Consider the following 25288-nt stretch of genomic DNA (forward strand, 5'->3'; position numbering starts at 1 on the left):
AAATATTTTCTACTTTTCATCCCTTTTGTCCTTGTTAACACAGTATAAACTTTGTACAGCAGAGAAAGAGTGGGCAATGACAATAGTCCCCAAAGTCTTAAAATAACGTTTTTTCATTATTTGGCTTAACAATTTTGGGGATTGGGTCAATTTAAATTGGTTGCTTCATTAGGTTGATTGTTCACACTTTTCAACCACAAATTTTAATCTACTGAAGGGGTTATTCTAAGTATCATCATTGGGGTATATATTAATTTATCGGCCATTGTCTTATTATCATTATCCCTTTAGATCCATTATACCCACTACTGTATACCCCTTCTAATTTAATTTGCTTTTGTGTATTGATGAAACAATATGCTGAAGTGATAGCATGCGGAAATGAACGCCCACCGTTGAATTGGTACTTTCCCCCCCAACTAATTTGTCTAACTACGCCTCCCACAATACAAAACTGTATAAAAAGTCGTAAGAAATTAAGACGGAAAAAACTCGAGATATCTGTCATGCACGTAATGCGTGGACCCACCATTTTAGGGGTCACCATCAAAATTCAATAAAAGTCCCATAGGACCTATAAGAAGCTTCACTTTAAAGGAGAACCATATCGATTCAGTGGTTAGCAAGATCCTTCGCTACAGACTAAAAAGGTTACTTCTTAATATTTTAAGATAAAAAAATATTTTGGTAAAAAAATTATACAAATTAAAATATGCCTACTTCCCTGATAAATATTGAGCCCCCAATATATAGATCACTAGAAATGCCTGGATGTACTATCCAGGTTTAGATAAATTAGTGAAAATTATTGTTTCCTTCTGTTTTAATACATTATTGATATTGCTTTTTATAGCTATTCTTTCATAGCGTAGTGGTATGATATGAGAGAATGGAGTATGATGATCAGTGGTTCACTTCTTTAAAAGAAAATTGAATTTTTTATTAAATAAATAAAATAAAACTAAAACTAATTTTGAAAAGTCACTTAAAATCTTTAAAAAAGCAATTTAAAAAAAAAATTCGCCAAGCCTCGAACCGACTTCCTTGGCCCTAAATATTCTATAGAATATTTCTTTTTATGACATTGTAAACAATATCGGTAATAAATAAAATAAAACTAATTTTGAAGTCACTTAATATCTTTAAAAAGGTAATTAAAAAAAATTATCACCAAGCCTCAAACTGACTTCCAAGGCCCTAAATATTTTAAAGAATACTTTATACTAATTGTTTAAATTAACAGTGTAGTTAAACTTTCCTCTTTAGCTCAGTGGATTAGTTTTATTGTTAATATTTTATCCAAGCAGTCTGAAGCACCTAAGATCGAAACCACTTCGGGGATTAAAAAAATATTTTTATCTTTATAGAGAGAGAGAAAGAGAAAGAAAGATATTGTTGTGTGGAGGGGGGGGGGGTAATTTTTTCCCAGGGCGATTTCTCTTGGGTGGGTGGTGTTACCCTCTTCCAAAATAGTTAGAAACCTTCCCAGAACCTATGATAAGCTACCCTGTAAAGGAGAACCATATGGGTTTAGGGGTTAGCGAGATCCTTTGTCACAAACAAACAGACAGACAAATAAACATTCTGTTACTTTATTATATGGATGATAGCTTTAATAGTTTATGATACATGCGGGCAATAGAACTGGAATTCTTGATAAGTTACGTGGAAGGTTTTGAACCGGCGACCTCCTATAAGCTTTGAGGGATACTTAATATTATAGGAGGAAAGAGAGAGAGAGAGAGAGAGAGAAATTCGTAGGTTGCGTAATTTCATCAGCGACCGTTTAAAATATAGAAAACAAAAAATTTGATTATTGGTTAGTATTAATTCTAATTCAAATAATTTTTCTCAAGCAGCAAAGGACTGTTATAAATTATCCCCTAATATTTCAATTGTATAGAATTATTTTGATTAGAAGGTTTTTAGCTAGATGTTTTAAAAATGGGGAAATTATGAAACAATCAATTTGTTTGCAGATTTCTATGATTGTAGTCTTTGCCTTTTCTAAGATTTAAAGGGACTTTTCAAAATCAGTTTTATTTTTATTTTATTTTACCATTATTTACATTATAGAAAATAAGAAAATTAAATTTTTTTTTCTTTGACCGCGGATATTTGAACACGGGACCAAGCTAGAGACAAAGTAAAATCTAAAATAAAAAATGACTGGTAACTTACCACAAAGCTACGCCAGTTCAAATTAGTGTTATTTAATCCGAATTAGTACAAATTTTGTGAAGACTTCTGTGGATATAAAAATCAAAATTTTATAAAGTAACAGGGTATTTGTCTGTGTGTTTGTATGTTTGGAGGGTAGGGAGAGTAATATAATATGTAATAGTTATTTAAAGCATCGTATTATTAACTATTATTATATAACACTGGCTTTAATCTGAAATGATTTTGCATTTTTATATTTATAGAAAACTGGATATAATAAGATGTTAAATATATTTTTCAGTCTGTTTTGTTAAACAAAAATTTTTTTTTGAAAATTAATGTTCCTGCCTGGAGTCGATCTTGGACAGCCACAACCTTAGCCGTACAACGTACCCCTGTGCCACAAAAGCCGCATTAATAACAAACAAAAATTGGTCATGTTTTTACAACCCACAACAAAATTAATAATGGGGGTTAATCAACCCTCCTTTTTCTTCCATTGTTCTTTCCTTGAATATTAATCTTTTTCTTCCATTGTCTTTTACCCTACTATTAATCTTTTTCTTCCATTTTCCAATCCCCGACTATTAATCTATTAAGCTAAAAAACGTTCCGCCGACATTAAAATACTCTTTTGTTTAAATTTATTGAATATATTCAATTTTAAAAAAAGGATTTTGGAGAACCCTATTTTTCCTTTACTGTTTTTTGATGTATATTGTTAAAAGAATATCGTTTTTAGGATTATTATATGTGTATTTACTATATATATGTACGCAAAGTAAAATAAAGAAAGATTTTTTTAAGATAAGATAAATATCTCAGAAAGTACTTTACATATCTTATTGGCATGTTTAATAATCAATTTAAAATTAATCTAATAATTTTTACAAAGACGACATTAAATAGGTATAATTTTTAAACATGTTGATTGTTGAATTAACACACCAACATGTGTAATTTCTTGCCGCGTCAAATTTTTAAAAATTAACCCGCTTACGCTAAAATATAATAGTTTAGATAGATGACCGTTATGAAAACATGTGAAATTTTAAAGTATACTATAAGACATAAATTTTTGTGTAAATGGTCTAATTTTAAATTTGAAAATTTGTCCTCCATAGCTCAGTGGAAAAGTGTTGGTGACTGGTTATAATGATCGAGCGTTCAAATCCCGGCTATGATTTGTTTTTTTCAGTTCATTTCCTTGTCTACCTTGGATCGTGTTCAAGACTTACGAAAAAGAAATTTGAAAAAATAGCTTTTTGATATTTTAAGTGACTGTTAATACAATGTAAATGTAAATATATAAACTTTTACCAAATATTACTTATTATATCAGAGAGTGAAAATGATATTTAGTGTTTGGGTAGTTTCGAACTGACAACCTTCCGACTTGAATCATTTCAAAAATGGATCCTCATCTCTACCCCTGAGCTAAGATTACCATTTTGAAATAAAGTTAAATTTTAAAGTATACTATAAGACATAAATTTTTGTGTACGTTGTCTAATTTTGTGCATAAAAATTGGTGTCCACCATAGCTCAGTGGGCAAAGTACTGGCTTCAGGTTATAATGATCAAGCGTTCAAATCCTGGCTGAAATCTATTTTTTTTTTCAGTTCATTTCCTTGTCTACCTTGGATGCGAGTTCAAGACTTACGAAAGCAAATTTTAAAAAATAGCTTTTTGATATTTTAAGTGACTGTTAATACAATGTAAATATGTAAACTTTTACCAAATATTACTTATTATATCAGGGAGTGAAAATGATATTTAGTGTTTGGGTAGTTTCGAACTGACAACCTTCCTACTTAAATCGATGCAAAACTGAATCCTCATCTCTACCCCTGAGCTAAGATTACCAATATAAAAACATGTGAAATTTTAAAGTATAGTATAAGACATAAATTTTTGTCTACATTGTCTAATTTTGCACAGGATGATTGGTCTCCTCCATAGCTCAGTATATAGAATGTTGGTTTCCTTATCCATAGATTATGGGTTCGAACTTGTCCGAGAGGGCTGGGGATTTTGTTGTTGTTGAAAATTGGGAGTTTCTGTGTAGTAAAAGTTGTCGCAAATATAGGTATTAAATAATAATGATCAATATAAAAACACATTATTAAGGATAGGAGCAGATAATAAAAAAAAAAAAAAAAAAATTATGATATCATAGGGTGTGAAGGCTTGATGTCTTAGAAGTCTTTAAGGGTACGTAAATTACATACCACCATTAGTGTTATTGTCAACTGACGATTTTTTCCAACCAATAAATTATTTATAGTTCATCCTTCTCTCTATCTGTATATAATAGAACTAAAATTTGTCTATTTTTCAGTACCTTTGTATCTGTCAATGAAAATTAGGGATTTTATAGGTGACTAAACACGTTTGATGAGTTCAGTTTTAGGCGTTTGAAATTTTATGCCCCCAAAAACAACTAAAAAACAAATATGATCTAGTATTAGAATGAATTAACTCAAAGTTTTAATTTATAAAAATATTGTCGATCAATATAGTATAGAAGTAATTAATTAACTGGCATTTTTGATTTTTCGTAAATTTTTATGCATTATTCTATGGAATCTTATCTCAATGGATTTATTTTTGGTTTTATGCTTTTTTGCTACTAAACCACTTCAATAACATAAAAACCCTCTTTTAAAAGAGGAACTCAATTGGTCCAGTGGTTGGAGAAATATTAGAGTATGTCAATTATTCTGCCTCTTTTATACAATGATAATTTTCTTCATTGTATGAACAACAATGTATGAGGATTATGATCGCATGAATAACCAAGGGTCATCAAAACAAAGCTTTCTATTTTCCCCAATTTTTTTTTGTTGGCTTCATTTATTAGTGGCCTTTTTTTTATTATAAGCCATATCTATATGTGAATAAGGATGACAACATCCATAAATGCGAAGCTCTGAAACGGTATGACAGACGAATATTAACTCTAGTAGAGTGTCAGAACTGAATATACAAAATATAAATATTGTATAAGTTTTGACAAAATTATAGGTAAATATGTTGCAAATCTTCTTGCCTAAATTAACGAAAAAAGCTATCCATTATTGACGTACTAATTATAGAAAAGCAAAAACTTTCTGAAGTTTTTCTTAATATAAACATATGATACTTGATTACAGAGATGCTGTTCTTACACACACTGTATGATAATCAATAATAAAAATAACTGTTCCAAAAATAATAAAAAATGAAAGTTAGAAAGTGTAATATAAATGTGCAAAAAAGACTAAAAAGGCGTTTTATATTATATGGATTTTCTTGTACAGATAAAGTTCCTACGCTTTTAGAATTGTACCAAATTGTTTCAAAAATCATTAGGCAAACTTAAAATAAAAAAATAAGATTCTAACAAACTTAAATTAGTTATCACACTAATTTGTTACATGCAAATATGAGGACTGATACTATATTTTGGAAATCTAAAAAGTGTTGAGAATATCATGTACATAATAACTTGTCGTACATTATTTATAAAAAAAATAAAGAAACTTTATAAACACACAAAGATACACATTAAGCTACTTTAACAGTAAAGACATGGAAAAAAGGTGAAATTTTCCTTAGACAAGGATGACAACATTCATAAAACAATGCTCTTGCAAAACAGAATATCAATTTATAAGTCTAAATAACATTGTATTTAAGTTGCAAAATTGCTTAAGTACAGGTTTCTGCTTAAGGATTATACTTATTGTTTTTAGATTAAGGAGAAGTCAATTGAAATATTGCACCTTGTTGTTATATAATTATTGCTAAAAAAATTGGTGAATAGGATAAATGCAAAAATAAAAATAGCCATTTTAAATGGATGTACATACTTTTGGTAACGATTGTAGAGTTGCCACACTTTCTAAATCGTACCTAGCAGCTACAGCAATAACAATCTAAAGTTTTAAATCGATAGAACAATTCTAACATGCCTAAATTACGTACAATTGGATGCACAGACCCTAATTATAAAAAAGCCTCACTTTTACAAAGTGAAATTTTCCATGATATTACATATTGCATGCTGCAAATATTGGTTGGTTATATATTTGCAATTCTATCATATAAAGAAGTATTTTTGTGTTTATGTATGTTCCAAAAGATCTCGTAAACGGCTAGACAAAGTGTTATACAATTTTTAAGAAAGTTTAGTAATGGTCCCTTAAAGTTTTTTTATGAAATTCTTTGGGAGGTGAGGGTGTTTGGATGTGCAATAGTTCCCCATTGAAAAATACCACACCCCTCCCATTTATTTCTATCAAAATTTAAAAAGCAGAATTTAGTTCATAAGAAGCAATAGTTTTAATTCCAATATTTAAATCTTATATTGGAAAAATCCTATCTACTAAACATTTTGTAGCTAGCATGATAAAGTGAATATGGGACTTACCAAAATATTCGTCTGCTAGAAATTCCTTTTTAAGTTGGACGATTTATCATTGCATACCTGATTGAGTATCTAGGGTAATACATCTCTTGTGTTGATAAACAATGAAGTAACATTGCAACGCATCGAATGCCAAAATCTAAATAGACTGAGAATCAGGAATCCCGGAATTGGGCATTGAAAAGATATATAAAATTTCTCAATAATGTAGAGATCTAAAGGTATAATACGATAGGTTGATGTACATCCCAATGATGATAAATAAAAGATTTGATCATTTAAGCTTTTCAAGAAAGTGCAGACATTACCTTCATACAATTTGACCTCAAATGGGCTAGGTATGAGCTAGAATCAATGTCAATGTGTCCATAGAAGCGTTATGACTTGCTTAACATATAAACTGACTCAACTTAGGGCCTAGCTCTAATATTTCAAGTACTTTGTATGAAGGTGATGTCTTCCCTTTTACGTCGTCCTCTTTACATGATCCAAGTTTTAATGTAATGGTTAAAAAGTTTGGACATTGATAGTTTTAAAAATATATAATTAAAGTACACAAACTTTTTTAAGTCAACGAATGAAAGACCAATATAATTCTATGGGAGAATCTAGTGAACTTTGATGGGTTAATTCATTGAGTTAAGTGTTCAAACATTTCAACCACTAATTTTAATCTACAGAAGGGGTAATTTTGTGTACCATCATAGGGGAAGTACACCAATTTATTACCAATTTTCTTATATCTTTAGTTCCTTGAAATTATTTGCCATTAACTTATCTCTAAATCCATGATTGGTTTGTATATATCTAAAACAGGTCAAGAATGCCTCTTCAATTTATAAATAGATGTTATATCTATGGCAAAGATACAGTGCACCTTAAAGGGAGTGTGAACGTAAAAATTTCTCATCTGATTATCAAATCTTAACATTTACCAAGCACATTTCACTACACTGATCAACCAAAAACGTCCTATTAACAAAAATATCCAGAAATAATGCCTTGATTTTATGGTATTTTGAAAGGGAAAAAGGAAAAAACAGGGAAAATCTGAAGTTTTTGATTCTTATAATGTTTGTAGGGATATTTAACTCGTCATATATAGTTGAAACAATTTACTTACTGTTAAGGATTTATTTTATGCTATAAAATTGCCAATTAGTTTTTTTATAACGTAGTAATTAGGTAATAAAGACATATTTTAAATTCGTATTATTGACAAAAAAATACCTCACTGTCTACAAAGGGTTGAATCTCATAGGTTATTTAAAATAATAATATCCTTTTTTATTGTGTTGGACAATAAATAACCCACTTTGGAGAATTAGTTTACACTTTTATCAGACTGTTTATAAGGAAATATTGCGTCTTTATTATTTACAAATTTGTAATTAAAGGTGGGCGAGAGATGGGCCATCTAAAGTTAAATGGATAATAATAAAAAACCTGTTTCTGGCTTTGTTATTGTATTTGGTTTTCAATAAAAAATATTGCTTATTTTATCAATTTCTAAGTAACTATACATTGGTTTGAAGCAAGGATTATGTTAAAAGTCAGCTTAACTGTTAGGAAAAATCTAGAACTATGTGAAAAAGTTTAATTTTAGCTATAATGGGAGAAAAAATCAATTTAATGGACATTTTATATAATACGGAAAATTTCTTCCTTTCCCTGTACCTTATAAAAATCGTCGGAAAAAGCCGTTTTTTAAGCAAACAAAAGCGCGTTTTGCTCTATCTGTGAGATATTATGAATGAGATAATGTTAAGATTTGATATTAAGATGAGAAAAATTTACGTTCACAGTCCCTTTAAGAAAAATAACTACTTTTCCATCAATCAAAATTTATCTTTCCCTAATTCCATTGCTTATCCTGTAACTAGTGGCTGCATTCCTAGCATCTAGGGGCCCGCATTACGAAGAGTCAGATAGGCTAGAAAAAAAGCTTAAAACCATCCCAACTTTAAAACTTAAAATGAAATAGTCTGAAACCATCACAGTACCTAAGTGAATTCTTAAAATAGAGAACCCAATCAGTTCAGTAGTAAGAAAAAAACACACCTTAATTTTGTAACTTTTCTTTGTAAAGAAAAGTAAATTCGCCCTTATCCTCTAGAGGTTAGAGCTTCATAGACTAGTCTTAGAAAATTGATAGGATATGCCCCATTGTCTTATTTTTTGCTTATGTATAATTGAGAGGTTAAACTTTTTCGAGGGGTGTTGTCCAACTCCCCTAAAAAATAGAATAAAACCATAATTTTCAGTAATTAAATAAAGAGAAGCAGCCTTAAAATTTTTTTTCTAGTGATATATTCCCGTGTGATTTGTTTCAATTATAACTTATATGAACACTTAAAGAAAATGTTGAAACAAGGACAATTATGCTTATAAAAACTAATCAATAAAAAGAACAGTAAATTATAATATAGTAGCTGCACTATAGTAGTGTTTAACATTAATTGACTAAAGTAGAGTTAACGAATGGAAACGATAGGCTGTATGATTAATAACATTAACGAGTGACAAACCACTCAGAGAGATAGGAGACTGTTTATTACACTTGTCCCCAAGGTTTTATAATAACGTTTTCTTATTCGTTGAGTTAACAACTTTGGGGCATTTGTGATTTTTTTTATTGGTTGATTGATTAAGTTGAGTGTTCAAGCATTTCAACCACTAATTTTAATTACAGAAGGGGTAATTTTATGTATAATCATTGGGAATGTTCATCTATTTATCGGCCATTGCCTTATCCCTTTAGATCCCTACAAACAATTGAATGGACGCATGAATAGTTTTATGGCTGCTACGCTCCTGTCATACACACACGTGAACACACACACACTCAATCACTAACAAAAATTGTTATTCTAAATCTTTTTCAAGTATTACCTAATCCATACTTCAATATTTCGGTTGGATATCATTCCCGCGGTGTATAATATCCTAAAGTGTTTTTATTTTGCAAAAAAAAGATAAACAAGGGAGTTAAAGTTTTATATCTTTTCCTTAAGCCTATCGACCACCGATCCCCTCTCCCTGTTTTAGGGGGGAAGGTTATTTTTTTCTTAGCCTAGACTCTTTGGAGAGGCCCTAACACTGAGAATCTACCCAGTACCCAGTATAACCTAACCTAAATCGACAATAAACAAACGATAACTTCTTTTTACTTATTTTCAATTAATTTCAACATAAGGAGTAAAGGGGTTCTGTGCTCGAAAAGGCACTTTTAATAAAACTTATAGGAGTAAAAAGGATGTTCAGCGTTTTAAAATGCTGTATCAATAATTCATTATATAATACAATTAGTGAAAGTGATAGTACACCAACTTATCCCTACTTTAATGTTTACTATATATTGAAGATCAACTATTAGTAGCAAGGCTACTCTATGACTAGCGTTTGTTTGTAAGTTCTTTATAAACAAAGGAAGCGTATCTCATACAGGGTAAGTTGGTCAGTTCGAAGTAACGAATAGGTTTAAACTTTTATCCTAATTTTGTATTAAGTATAAATAATATGACAGTAAAACACAGTGGTGAAATAAAAGCAGATCTTTTATAATCAAGTCCTAAATTTATTCATATACTATTTAAGTGTAGCGCTACTGATGGTTTTGATTGATTTAGTTTTAAAGTATCTACATGCGTCTTAGTTTGTTTTATAATAAACAGAGATGATTATATCCATAAGTAGCGCAGCATTAACAAAGAAAGACCTCTAAACTATAATGTTTTTATATGATTGATAACAGGATGTCTATGTTTTTGAGTATATCGAAGGATTTTGCTAACTGCTGTACCTATATGGTTCTCTTTTACATTAAAGCTTCTCAAAGTGAAGGTAGGAAATATTTTGAAATTTTTTTAGGGGAGGGTACCACCACCCTTACAAAGTAAAATTACACCAAGAAAAAAATTATACCACCCCGCCTCCCCACCGAAAAAAATCTATTAAAAATTGGCAAGGGTCGACTCCCACACCCACCCCTTAAGTGCACCTAAAGGCCTCTAATGGCGTAGATGCAAGTGACAAGTACAGTTATAGAGCAGCTACTCTTATAAACTAACAAGGAGTAATGATAACAAAGGAGGAGCTTTCAACCAGAAAAATAAGAAAACAATGGGGGCACACTCCCAATGTTATTATTGGATAATTTTCTTATTGATATCAGGGTTGGGATATCGGATGTAACAATAAAATTCCCCAATTTTCATATTTTTGATTTAACTTTCGTACCAGATATTGCATAGTGTAAAATTATGGATTAATAAAATTGTTATTATTCAGATTTCGTATATCCTATTATATAGAAAAGTAAGGATTATTTTTTGTCTGAATCTTAAGATCTCAAAAACTACTAAAGTAATTGGATTTTATATTTCAGGTAAGGTTCACATAGGTCTTATGGTTTTAAGCTATTTTATTATAGTATTATTAAGATATATTCGATAAAACAATAAAATTTGCAACGAAAGATAAAGATATTTTTTATTATGTAATCATTAGCATTAGTAAGTAATTATTGTCAGCTATGTACACTTATATTTTATGACGTTTAGCCGACATATACAGTCTGTAAATGGTTTCTTTCTTTGAGATACCTTATTCCTGGCTGTCATGGGATTATAATAAGGGTACTTTAAACACAATAACATTATTAGAAATTTTAGATTATTAGTTAGGACGATGGAATTATCATCTAGCAGCTGTGACACTAGCTTCTAGGGGCTCTGTATTCAAAGGGTTGAGAAGGGGGCATAAAACAAACCTAAGCCTTAAACAATATTCAGGGTTAAATCTAAAAATAAAATAGTCTAAAACCATCTCTGGGCCTATCTGAAGCTATCTTAAATATAGGTAGGTAGAAAAAATAAATATTTCATTTTGATAAAATTCATGAAGAATTTTTTTCGTGAATAAAAAAACTTAAATTGTGCTTGAAAGAGAACTTTTAAGAATAAAAAAACCGTTGGTTACCAACTCTATTAATTTATATATTTTTTTGTTATTAATTAAAGGCAAAACATGAAATATCTTAAGGGGTACTTGAGGGAAGAGGTAGGAGGTGAGTTGACCCTCTACTTTTGGTTTTAGTTTTAAAAATAAAAAGGATATACTTCTATTGGAAGAGGGAGGTACCTTAAAACAGTTATTAATTTACACTGGACATAAAAAAAGCTTTAGTGTAAAGGAGAACCATACCAGTCCAGTGGTTAAAGAAATCTTAACCTACATACAGACAGACAAACGCACAGTCATCCTGTTACTTTTACATATTTATATTCAAAATCCACCTAATCAAAGATTTATAAATCACTATTAACAAATATTGACACATATATCTATGTAGAAATACAGCAGACATCCTTTTATATTATATTGACATCACATCATATCCTTCTATATGACATATTTATCAGTAAGGGAGGGGATATTGGACTTTAAATTTCACTGGTACCAAAGGTTTAAAACTAATTTATATCATTCGCTGGCTCAAAAACTTTGGGTACTTGTTAACTTTGACTGGTTGGTTCCACAATTATAGTATCTAAACTTTTCAACCAATTATTTTAACCTACAAAAGGTGTAATTTTTGCAGGGTGCAGGTTAATAACCTGAAATAGAACCTTCTCTAAACGTTTAGTGGGCCAGTTTAATTATTTAAAAAATTGTGACTTTTTACATATCACCTCAACTAAATAGTTGTCACTTTTCTATTGGTCGTTAGAACAACTGATCTATAACTAGGATATTTATGTACGTCTGTATGAAATATTGAATAGATTAGCGTAGCTACTATATATCTAAGTTATGTATGTACATCTGTATGTATATATTGACAAGTATTGTTATTATAGATCACCTTTAATTGACATCATTATAAAGTGTTAAGGTCTATTATCAATATGTTTCCTTTAGTCTAATAGCGCAGCTACTATATAACTAGGTTATGTATGTAAGTATGTACGTGTGTATGTAAATATTGACAAGTATTGTTATTATTGATCATCTATAGTTTTGACATAGTTATAAATTGTTTAGGTCTCTTGTTTAATGTGTTACCTTTTGTTTATTAGCGCAGCTACCATATAACAAGATTATGTATGTATGTATGTACGTCTTATGTATATATTGACATATTGTATTGTTATTATAGATCACCTTTATTTGACATAGTTATAAAAGTGTTTAGGTCTATTGTTCAGTGTGTTTCCTTTTGTCTATCAGCGCAGTTATCATATAACTAGATTATGCATGTATGTATGTACGTCTGTATGTAAATATTGACATATTGTATTGTTTCTATAGATCACCTTTATTTGACATAGTTATAAAAGTGTTTAGATCTATTGTTCAATATGTTTACTTTTGTCTAATAGCGCAGCTACTATATAATAAGGGTATGTATGTACGTCTTCATATAAATAAGTATTGTTACTATAGATCACCTTTATTTGACATAGTTATAAAAGTGTTTAGGTCTATTGTTCAATGTGTTACCTTTTGTCTAATAGCGCAGCTACTATATAATAAGGGTATGTATGTACGTCTTCATATAAATAAGTATTGTTACTATAGATCACCTTTATTTGACATGGTTATAAAGTGTTTAGGTCTATTGTTCAATATGTTTACTTTTGTCTAATAGCGCAGCTACTATATAATAAGGGTATGTATGTACGTCTTCATATAAATAAGTATTGTTACTATAGATCACCTTTATTTGACATAGTTATAAAAGTGTTTAGGTCTATTGTTCAATGTGTTACCTTTTGTCCTATAGCGCAGCTACTATATAATAAGGGTATGTATGTACGTCTTCATATAAATAAGTATTGTTACTATAGATCACCTTTATTTGACATGGTTATAAAGTGTTTAGGTCTATTGTTCAATATGTTTACTTTTGTCTAATAGCGCAGCTACTATATAATAAGGGTATGTATGTACGTCTTCATATAAATAAGTATTGTTACTATAGATCACCTTTATTTGACATGGTTATAAAGTGTTTAGGTCTATTGTTCAATATGTTTACTTTTGTCTAATAGCGCAGCTACTATATAATAAGGGTATGTATGTACGTCTTCATATAAATAAGTATTGTTACTATAGATCACCTTTATTTGACATAGTTATAAAAGTGTTTAGGTCTATTGTTCAATGTGTTACCTTTTGTCTAATAGCGCAGCTACTATATAATAAGGGTATGTATGTACGTCTTCATATAAATAAGTATTGTTACTATAGATCACCTTTATTTGACATAGTTATAAAAGTGTTTAGGTCTATTGTTCAATGTGTTACCTTTTGTCTATTAGCGCAGCTATCATATAACTATGTAGATTGTGCATGTATGTACGTCTGTATGTAAATATTGACATATTGTATTGTTATTATAGATCACCTTTCATTGACATGGTTATAAAGCGTTTAGGTCTTTTGTTCAATGTGTTTCCTTTTGTCTTTCAGCGCAACTATTATATAACTAGGTTATGTACTTATATATAACTAGGTTATGTACGTATATATGTAAATATTGACATGTCATATTTTTACAGTAGATCCCCTATGACTGACATGTTTGTTTATAAAGTCTATTGTTTGTGACAAAAATGACATCATACACTACAAATGACCAATACACAGACTAAATTACCAATGGCATGCCAGTGTTCATTTTAATTGACCAATGGTAGGCTAGTATGGCGTCATTTTTATAGGCACTATAAAAAGCTTTACCAAGGGCTTGCAACCTTTTTATTACTGCACTTCCAATAGTCATTTGACAAAATTGTCCTTGCTAATTTTGAAAAACAGTAAACAATATTTCCCCTCTTGCTTCCTATTTTTCTCACTTCAATACTTATTTTCATACTCAATGATCTTATTCATAACCATAACAAGGACAATTATGTCCATAAGTACCACGGCATTTTATATGTCTTTCCATAATACAAATTGTATTACTGTCTGTCTGTGTTTGTCTTTGTCTGTCTGTTTCTGTCTTTGTCTGTCTCTCTCTATCCGTCATTGTCTGTCAGTTTCTGCCTGTATTTTGTCTTGCTGTGTCTGTCTGTCTGTCTGTATGTCAATTTTATCCGTCTGTATGATCCTTCTATCTGTATTTATGTCGCTGTAAATCTGTCTTGGTCTTTGTATCTTTTCATCTGACTATGTTTGTTTGTCTGGCTGTAACTTTCCGTCTGTCCTTTTTGCCAATATGTTACTGTCTGTCTGTCTTTGCCTGTCTGTGACTGTTTGTTATTGTATGTGTCTATGTCTGTCTCTGTCAGTTTATGTCTGTCTCTCTCTGTCTATCTTTGTCTGTATGTCTCTGTCTGATTATGTCTGTCAACTATTATCTGTCTATCTTTATATCTCTGTCTGCCTATAATTGTCTGTCTGTCTCTGTCTATCTTTGCCTGTATGTCTAATAGTCTATGTATGTCTCTGTCTTATATCTCTGTCTATCATTGTTTGTCTGTCTCTGTCTATCATTGTTTGTCTGTCTCTGTCTATCATTGTTTGTCTGTCTCTGTCTATCATTGTTTACCTGTCTCTGTCTATCTTTGTCTGTATGTCTCTGTCTGTTTATGTCTGTCTATCATTGTATGTTTGTTTGTATGTCTGTCTTAGGCTATCCCCCTCCGTCTGTCTTTTCTGTCTATATTTTTTGTCTGTCATATCGAGAAATTAGTATAAAAAGAGATAAAAAGATAAGACAATGGATGATAAATTATTTATTTCTTCCTATTCATATGAGTGAAATTTATAGTACGTGATATTTTTCATAGAAAAGAAACCAGGTTGCAAAATTATTTAGCCAGAAATTTCTCTTTGCCTAGAGATCAAAAGGCTTGGTTCATATCCAAAGAGAGAAACCTGACCTTACTTGAAAATAATAAAACATGCCAAATATAAAGCTTTAACTTCTGAAAATCTATATTAAAAAAGGAAACCACACAGTAGTTTTATACATCTAGCAATAGTAGGATTTACAATGGTAATTGGAGATTACGTTGGCCGCTTCTCCGCAGCATCTCCACCATTCCAACAGCAACACCATCAGCGACGAGAATGCCAAGAGTCAACAAGAACCGTTCCCAACCATCAACCAACCATCATCATCCCGGTTTTTCCATCTGCCCGACAATGAGTTTCACTCAGCTAACTGGTGTTTTTAACTTATCTGACAACAAGGCAATTTCTTCCAGCTAAATTGCTTTGGCTATTATTAATTAGAGCTGGAATCGAGCAAAATCCTGGTCCCATCTGGAAATGCAACATCTGCAAATTAAAACTAAACCCAACATCTGTACAATGCTCATCCTGTTTGGAATGGATCCATGTCAAATGCTCAGGCCTTTAAACATCCAAAGAGCGACAAAAACAACCACATTGGCTTGGACCATGCTGCAGCCCCCCACCCCCTCGTTGTCCTACCCCCCGAGCAATACCTACCCCATACCGCCGCAAAATTCCCCACAAAAAAACCACACAATGCAACCCTCCACCCCCCCGTCGGCAGCCCCCCTCTCCCCATCAGCAGCCCCCCTCCCCCCGTCAGAAGCCTCCCTCCCCCCGTCAGCAGCCCCCCTCCCCCCGTCAGCAGCCCCCCTCCCCCGTCAGCAGCCCCCCTCCCCCGTCAACAGCCACCCTCTTGCCGTCAACAGCAACCCCCCTCACAACGTCAACATCCCCGAGCCCCCCGCAGCCCCCGTCAACACCCCCGTGCCCCACAACAACAAGATAACAGTGAATCAACTCTCAAGATCCTTCAACACAACATCAATGGTATAAATGGTAAAATAGATGAACTACTTAACTACATGGATAATAACAACATCATGATAGCTGCCATACAAGAAACAAAGCTGACAGAAAAATCAAAACCTAAAAAAACACCTGGCTACACAATGCTTCGGAAAGACAGAGGGACAGACAAAGGAGGTGGATTAGCCTTCCTAATAAACGAAACAATTCATTTTCATACTGAACCAGGGACAAGGGAAGTTCTTTCTGACCAATAATTCTATTAAAATTATGTAACTTTATCACGAAACCTATATGAGTATCTAATATTATGAATGGTTCAACTCTTATAAAAATCGGCTAGTAGTAAACTACTTTAGAGTATAAATTCGCTAAACCTCATCAAAATAGAAAAGCTTCGCTTTTAAAAAGTGTACACTATTAAATTTGAAAACAGCTGAATATTAATCAAAACAAACAATCCATTGAACATAGTGATTTTATAAATTTTCAATTTATGGTCTAATTAAACGATAAAATTATTTTTTTCTTCCATAATTATTTATCAAAACAATGCCCAATAGATCGTGTTATATTTTTGTGTGAATATATATTCATAAAAAATCCAACAAAGATTTCGGAACATGGCCTGTTATTCGTTAAATTTTTGAATGCACGTTTATATCATAGGTGATAATTTAATGCATTGCAAACAAATTGATAATATTTCAGCTATATCAAGTAAAGTGATTTTTAATTATACTATTTATGTAATAATTTCAGAAATGTTTGGTAAAATGTAATCAGTTTCAGAGATTGCAAGAAACAATGCCTTGCTGGTAACTATTTTAATTAACATTTATCAACCAGAGGCGTGCTGAAGGGGGTGTTTTATTTCAAATGGATAGGAATAAAATTGACTTATTTTAGTAGCGAAGCCACCATCCAATTCTCGTCGTCAGTCCGTCTGTAAGTGCTTAACACTATGAGGGAAATTAGGTTTACTAAGCTACTGTTAAAGCTACACATATGAATTTTTGTCAACTTTCCCATCATTCTAGCGCATATTTGAGCAAATAACATCCATAGCAGCCGGACTGCTTTAAAGCAGCCTTTTAAGTTTTCTAATATTTTGATTTTAATATATTTTTGTTTTTAATCATATTTTCAAAAGTTGTGTGGGTAATAGTATCAAAATTAGGTTCCCCGTAGTTCTAAGAATTTTGTATTAACAAATGGACAAAAGGACAAGTGGCTTTATTGTTAAATTTTACGTTTATTTTATTTAACATCAAAAGGTTAGTCAATTTAATTTCAAATTATAAAAACAGATTGACAAAAAGACATACTACGTCATTTATACACATGAGCTAATTTAAAACAAGGTTGATAATTTTTTTAACTGTTTCAAATATCTATTTCCACGAAATGGGTTTAAACTTATCTAACTCATAGTTTTAAAAATATTAGTATTTTTATTGAAAATCATACTCTTACAATATTTTTTTTCTAAAATGGCAATTTTTAGTTTCTTAATTTTTTTTGCGTACTTGCGTAAAAGTTAATTTTTCTATAGAATATCCGGGAAGGGTCCCTTTCGTGGCAACACCCCTTAAGATGCGATTCTTCGTATTTTCAAAATGACTTTAAATAGGTTATTTTAGGTTAGGCTATGTTATATTGGGTTAGGTGATAGCCCCTCAGGGTTAGGCAATTGGCCCTGCAGAAATAGGAGAAAAGCCACTTTGAAAATAATAAGAATCTTCCCTTAAGGGGTGTTACCACGAAAGAGACCATACCCGAATATCCTTGATCTTCAAACAAATATTAAATATTTGATATTAAATACAATCCGTGGGACTGCCTTTTTAAAAGCAAAGCTTTTCTATAATTAGGGTCGGTTTGTCCGCCCGTGCGTACGTCAAAGTTGGCTCTTTACGTTAATTTAAACAGGTTAGAACTGTCCTATCGATTCCAAACTTTGCTTGATGATTCCTGTAGTAAGTAGGTACAATTTAGAAAGCGTAGCAACTCTATAATCAATACGAGAATGTCCGTTCATCCATTTTAAACATGTTGATTTTTAACTTTTTTGACAACAAATTTTTGTATGTTAAAATTATCCAATTCTTCTGATTGTTTAAAAACTGATTCCTATTCTAACAAGGTACAATGTTATAAGCAAAGCATCTCTATAAATAAGTCCCAAAAATGTAAGTAGGTCCTTAAACAGTATCATCTATTAATGCAGTTTTGCAACAAATTTACTTACAATATTGTTTGTGCTGATGCATTTAATATTCTGCTAATTCAGTTCTAACAATCTACAAGTGTTAATGTTCATTTGTCCTTCCATTTCATAGCTTCGCTTTTATGGATGTTGTCATCCTTGTTTATATTTGAATTTTTTCTCATAATATTACTTTGTTAAGGATGGACCTTGAAAAATAGAAGAGATTTACAAAAGGAAGTTATACCTGAGGCTATTGATAATGACGAGATGGATCAATTGGGTTAGGTAAGATTAATACGTTTTTGTTTTGCTTTAATTCCTTCCCTCCACTTAAACTATTTTGATACTTATGTCTACTAATGTTCTTTATCTCAACATATTTATTATAAATTCTGCATCAATTTTCTGTGGAAGACACCCTTTTTTATTAAGACTATTGCTATAAATCATTTAAATCTTTATGTTTTATCTACAAGTCAGAGAATCTTATACAAAGACAATGGTAAGACAAACAAATATAATTATAGCAGTTCTGCTAAAATATCATGCATACAATCTTATTTGTGTAAGAAGAAATAATTTAGATATTTGTTCTAGGAGAATTAGTAGAAGACAGCTAAGCACAGCCAATGAAGATATACAAAAATGTAAGAAGAACAAAAGAAATATTTGAAAACTTTCATGGGCCAAATTTAAAGCGGGAAGAGGTAGTTAAAGGGTTAGTGGGAAAAATTATGGAGGAAAATCCTTCCTGGGTATAACAATAAAAAAGTACTTAAAGTAGTAAGACTCAACACGTTTACAAGGTCCTTTAGAAATAGGAGGGGGGGGGGGGTTAATGCAACTATCTCGTAATCAATGATTAAATGGCACTTAGAATCCGAATTTCATTATGAAACTTATTAATACTTGGTATGTATATTGGTTACAGCTTAACCGTTTAGCTGTTTTTTTGCTATTTTTACGGCAAATCTGTCATAAATTACGTAGGAATCAACAGCAAATAGTAACAGCAAATACTGGCCAGAACCGTTTTGGAGAGGCAAAGAGGATTATGTGGAGATAGGTTTCGTGATGGATTTGCCCTGAAAATAGCCAAAAAATGGCTAGTTGCTACTTTTCCAACTTTTTGTTCAATTTAGGGAAAATAGACCTATCAAGGATTACTTATGCCAAGTTTCGTAACGAAATCTGGATTCTAAGTGCCATTTAATCATTGATTACGAGATGGTTGCATTACCCCCCCCCCTCCTTTTTTAAAATTGTATGCTCTGATTAAAACCTTTCTTAAATTTGACCTCATAGATGCTATAAAATCAATTTCCTTTAAGCTTTTAAATGATCAAACAAATTAAGGTTAAGAAGAATCAATAGCAATATAAAATTATCCAAATAGATATCTTTGAGATCATTTAAACAGATTGGTACAAATATCATTGAAATAAAATGTCTTCTTAGTGGCCAAAAAATTAGCCAGTTGTACTTGAATTGAAGGCTTTGATTTAACATTTGTAATAGCTGTAGCCTGTAGATGGCTAGTTTAGAATATTACAGTTCTACACAATAGTATGACTTACTTGCATTTTAGGATTACAACTGAAAAAATGGTTCGGGTGGGTTTCTAAGAAAGGGTGTTTTAAGCTAGACAGGAAAACAATTAGATTATTTTACTGCATTGATATTTGTTATAAAGGTCAGCAATTACATAAAATAAAAAAACATTAAGCTATTTCATGAATATATTTTACTAAAATTTGTAATCATTTATAATTTATTGTTACCTGTGTATTGTTATCATTTTAATTGTTTTGTTAAGTTTCTTAATTGATATGTAAATATATCATTAATTTAAAAACATTTTTATATATTATTGTTTAATTCAAAATAAAAGGTTAGTTAGTTTTGTCTAAGTCTGTATTATATTTTTTAATAGCCTCGATCTAGGGGCTTTTTATTCAAATAGGCAGAAGGTGACTACAAAAATAATTTTAAATCATTTCAAGACCTAAATATCAAATTAGAATGGCCTGAAACCATTACTAGACCTATTTTTAGATTCTCTCAAAGAGAGAATGTAATCGGTTCAGTAGTTATTGTGATCTTAAGCTTCAGACAACAAATCCTTAATACAGTATATAGGACTAGTGGCTAGGGGACTCTATCTCCGAAGGGGTAAGGAGGTGGAAGACAAATAGCCTAAAACTATCCCGAGATCTATGTGAGGCTTTACTGTAAAGGAGGACCATATCGGTTCAGCGGTTAGCAAGATCCTTCTCTACTGACAAAAAAATTATAACTGGTAGGAGGGGGAAAAGTCGACCTCATCCCATTTCAAATTTGAGTTTAAAAAGAGTTAAAAAAATATTTTTGGGGGGAGGGGGGTAAAGACACCCTCTCCAAAAATAGTTTAAAACCTTCCCAGGACCTTCACAGTAACAGAGAACAATATCGGTTTAGCAGTTAGCGAGATCCCTCAGGACAGACAAAAAACGCTTACTACTTTATATAATAGGATGACGATGATATCTTTCAAAGATAAAGTTTTTTGCATGCCCATTTTCCTTTAGTTTGTTTGTGTTTACTTACATACATTAAGATTTATCATCTATAATACAAGATTTAAAATATTTTTGTGCAAGCAAAGAAAAGAAAATTTTATGCGCTTTGTTAAATATGTAGTTTATAATCTGGCCGCTAGGTGTCTCAAACAAAAAATATAATATGGGTCAAAGATAGATAAAGTACATAATTAATAATCATTGAACATACATGTGTTTTGAAAATTGTTTATGATACAATTTTATGAAAAAAAAGTAAGAACAAGAAAAAATTTAACTAGTCAACTGTATACTTGTTAAATGAAATAAATCGTTCTCTATTTTCAGAATTTTGATTAGATAGGCTTATAGTAATATTGTGGTCAACAAACCTGACTAAATCAAGTTAGTATTGCATCATAAATTGATCTTTGACGATCATACTGAAGCTAAAAGTTGCTCTAGCTGCAAACTGGAATAATTTAGATTATGGTGAAATATTGCCTTTTACTATTGTTTGCCAGAATAGCCTTCCCTTGTCCCTGATACTGAACCCAATCCACCAGTCATAGAACAAGATCCCCATATTGAAGCACAAACCATCAGAATACCAGGAAAGGGGAAGAACCTTACCATCAGAAACGTGTATATACCCCCATCTGGAAGCTGCCATAACCAGTATAAACCAAATTTTGAAGACCTCCTAAATAATACCAATGAAACAACACTAATTCTTGGTGACTTCAACGCCCACCACAAGTCTTGGTACACAGAAGGTAATGAGGATTCCAGAGGTAAACTAGTTATTGAAGTAATTGAAGGCAAAAACATTGGCTTTCTAAATGAAGATCAACCTACAAGGATAGCCAATGGTTCTAACACATCTCCAGACCTAAGCCTTGCCACGTCAGATCTTCTACCAACAACCAGCTGGAGCACTGAATCCAAGCTCAGCTCTGACCACCTGCCCATAGTATTAACTATCAATGGTAAATTTAAGCGTCATAAATCTACAAACAGAACATACATTAACTTTGCTAAAGCAGACTGGAAGAGTTTTAAAGACTCCACTGAAGCCATCTTTGCCACAGCTGCTCATGTAGATGACATACACAAAAGTGAAAAGTTCTTTAGAAAAACTGTTCAAAATGCTGCCAAAAAACACATACCTGCCGGAAGAATCTTTAAGCCCATCAACTCCATTCCCAGTGACGCAGCAAATATGATTAAAGAAAGAGATGAGATACAACAACAAAACTCATCTGACCCTCGACTACCTGAGCTGAACAAAAACATCTCAAAATCAATAAATGATCATAAAAAAGAAAAATGAAAAGAACATCTAGAGAATTGTGCACCAGGATCGCAAAAGCTGTGGAAAATCATTAAACAACTAAGCAATGGACAACAACAACAACCACCAAACCAAGGTATTTGCTTCAACAACAGCTCAACCAACGATCCTAAGAAGATTGCAAATAGCTTCAATACCCAGTACACCCCTGGCTCCAACACTAAACCCAAGAAGGAATCTAGATCAACCATCAGAAAATACCGCAAAAAAGCAACTGATGCACCTGTTATCATAACAGTTCAACAGACAACCAATGCTATTAAAAAGTCTAAAAACTCGAAAGCACTTGGACCTGATGGACTCTCGCCTGTTATGTTAAAAAACCTTGGACCTAATGCCCTTAAATTCCTAACCAATATCTACAACAGATGCCTGGAGACTACAACTATACCATCAATATGGAAAACAGGACGAATAATCCCAATCCTTAAACCAGGTAAACCTGCTGTTGCTGGATCCAGCTACAGACCAATTTCTTTGCTATCACCAGCTGCTAAAATACTTGAGTCTGTAATTCTTCCATCAATCACAACAGCTGTAGACCTAGCCAATCACCAGCATGGGTTTAGGAAGGGGCATTCCACCACCACTGCTCTACATGATATCTATGAACATATAGCTAAAGGACTCAACAAAAAACAACCTGTCAACCGCACTATATCAGTCGCTATAGATCTATCTAAAGCCTTCGACACAGTCGACCATGATATACTTCTGAAGGACATCCAAGAACTTAGGCTAAACCAACACATCAAGAAATTTCTAAAAGCCTATCTAAGAGGAAGACAAACTTTTGTTGAGTTCCGTGGAGCCAAGTCAGGTTTCAGAAAAATGAAACAAGGAGTACCACAGGGAGGAGTACTGTCGCCAACTCTATTAAACCTGTACATGTCCAAAATGCCTGCACCACCTAAAGACATCAAATTAGTTACCTATGCAGACGACTCCAATGTTCTGAAATCTGGCCAGTCCATTGAAAAGATCTGTCCAGATCTAAATGCTTATCTTGGCCAATTAGATTTATGGTTCAAATCCCGCAACTTGTTCATATCACCATCTAAATCATCAGCCACCATCTTCACCACTTTTAACCAAGAGCTGACTGAAGAACTTCCAATATTTATCAATGGAGAACAAGTCCCAACTGAGAGTAAGCCTAAATTTCTTGGAGTCACATTTGACAGTCTTCTGTCATTTAAACATCACGCTGATAACTTAAAGACCAAACCAAGAATAATGTTCTCAAGGCTCTTTCAGGTACAAGCTGGGGAATGGATAAAGAAGTTCTTCTTAACACATATAAATCTATTGGACAATCGCAGCTTAACTATGCCTGCCCAATTTGGACACCCAACCTCAGTAAGACATCCTGGGACAACCTACAAGTAGCACAAAATACAGCACTTAGAACAGCTACTGGATGTACCAAAATGACGGGCATAGACCATCTCCACACTGAATCAAAGATTATGTATGTTAAACCACACTGTGAAATGATCTCAAAACAGTACCTACTGTCTACCCAAAAACCTGGACACCCTTGCCAAATTAATCTTAACAGTCGACCACCATCAAGAATAATGAAAAAGACATTAAAAACTAGATTTGGGAATGAGATTAAGAGAATTCTGCCAAGAAGGAGACTCACAGATGAAACCTACAAATCTAAGCTCAAGGAGATACATACCAAGGACGTAGATAAAGCCATCAAACTTATTAAACCTAACCCTGTACTCAACACACCAGCACCCAACATAAATAAAGATGAGAAAAACCTACCCAGAAAGACCAGATCTACACTCGCTCAGCTAAGATCTGGCTATAGCTCGTATCTTAACAGCTATTTGTCAAGAATAAACGAGAATTTTCAAAATATCTGCCCTAACTGTAACCAGACGCCACACGATACCAAACATATTTTCAACTGTCCTGTTAAACCCACAACACTGACAGTTAAATCACTCTGGGAGAAACCCATTGAAGCAGCAGCCTTCCTGGAGTTACCTGGAGTAAATGATGATGGAGGATAAATGGAAGGGCTACAAAACAAACAAACAATGGTAATTGAAGGGGGGGGGGGTGATTTTTACCAGATTTCTACCATATTTCACAATAGTAATTTCCTTCAGTAGATGTGTAGCGAAACTTCAATGTTTAAGACTATTTTCGTTAATATTACAAGATTATACTTTTTTCAATTAAATGATTACCTGAACTAAAATGAAAAGAGGTTTCTATACTACAACCTGACCCAATTCTATGGTCCTCTTTATTAATGACTGAGGTTTTGTATTAGTATTGTAATATTCTACACGTTACGTTCCCATACGCTAATGTAAAGAAAAATAGCTTTTTCTGCGATCGCCAATGATTTGCATTTCATGCAGGGAGGGAGGGAACAAGGATGATTAAATTAATCTACAAATCATTCTTCCCCTATATTTAATACCCCAAAAAGAATTACTACTACTATTAAAATTTTAAGCCAGATTATTTTTTTTGTCTATTATCACATCCCCGTATTCATGATATCAAAAAACTTTCTATTAAAGCTAGGGTTTGGTTTGACTGTTTACGTAAAAATGGATTGGCCGGGCGGCAGTATAACTAACTCTTTCTGATATATGTTAAACATTGTGAATCTATTAAAATTGTGACTTTTACGAATCTAAATGTTTTTGAAAAGTTACTGAATGAGGACCATGGAAAGAAAACGAAGTAGCTGGTTTCGTCGTGTTATTATAGTAGCTTTTGATAGGTTATTTTAGGTTAGGTAAATATTAATGATTTCCCCGCAGGATTAGGAAATAGGCCCGAAGGTTTAGAGCTCC

The 25288-nt window shown here is 32.2% G+C and overlaps 1 long non-coding RNA gene across 1 annotated transcript; it reads left to right on the forward strand.

The window, feature by feature from the left end:
• Positions 1 to 16773: 16773 nt before the first annotated feature.
• On the forward strand, positions 16774 to 20297 carry LOC145325194 (uncharacterized). Its single transcript, XR_013881412.1, has 3 exons — positions 16774 to 17172; positions 18766 to 18851; positions 19164 to 20297. It is a non-coding gene; the product is annotated as an uncharacterized LOC145325194 (long non-coding RNA).
• The last annotated feature ends 4991 nt before the right edge of the window (positions 20298 to 25288 follow it).

Source organism: Acartia tonsa, chromosome 7 (assembly GCF_053477335.1).
Source record: "Acartia tonsa isolate MP-2025a chromosome 7, ASM5347733v1, whole genome shotgun sequence".
Classification (NCBI taxonomy): domain Eukaryota; kingdom Metazoa; phylum Arthropoda; class Copepoda; order Calanoida; family Acartiidae; genus Acartia; species Acartia tonsa.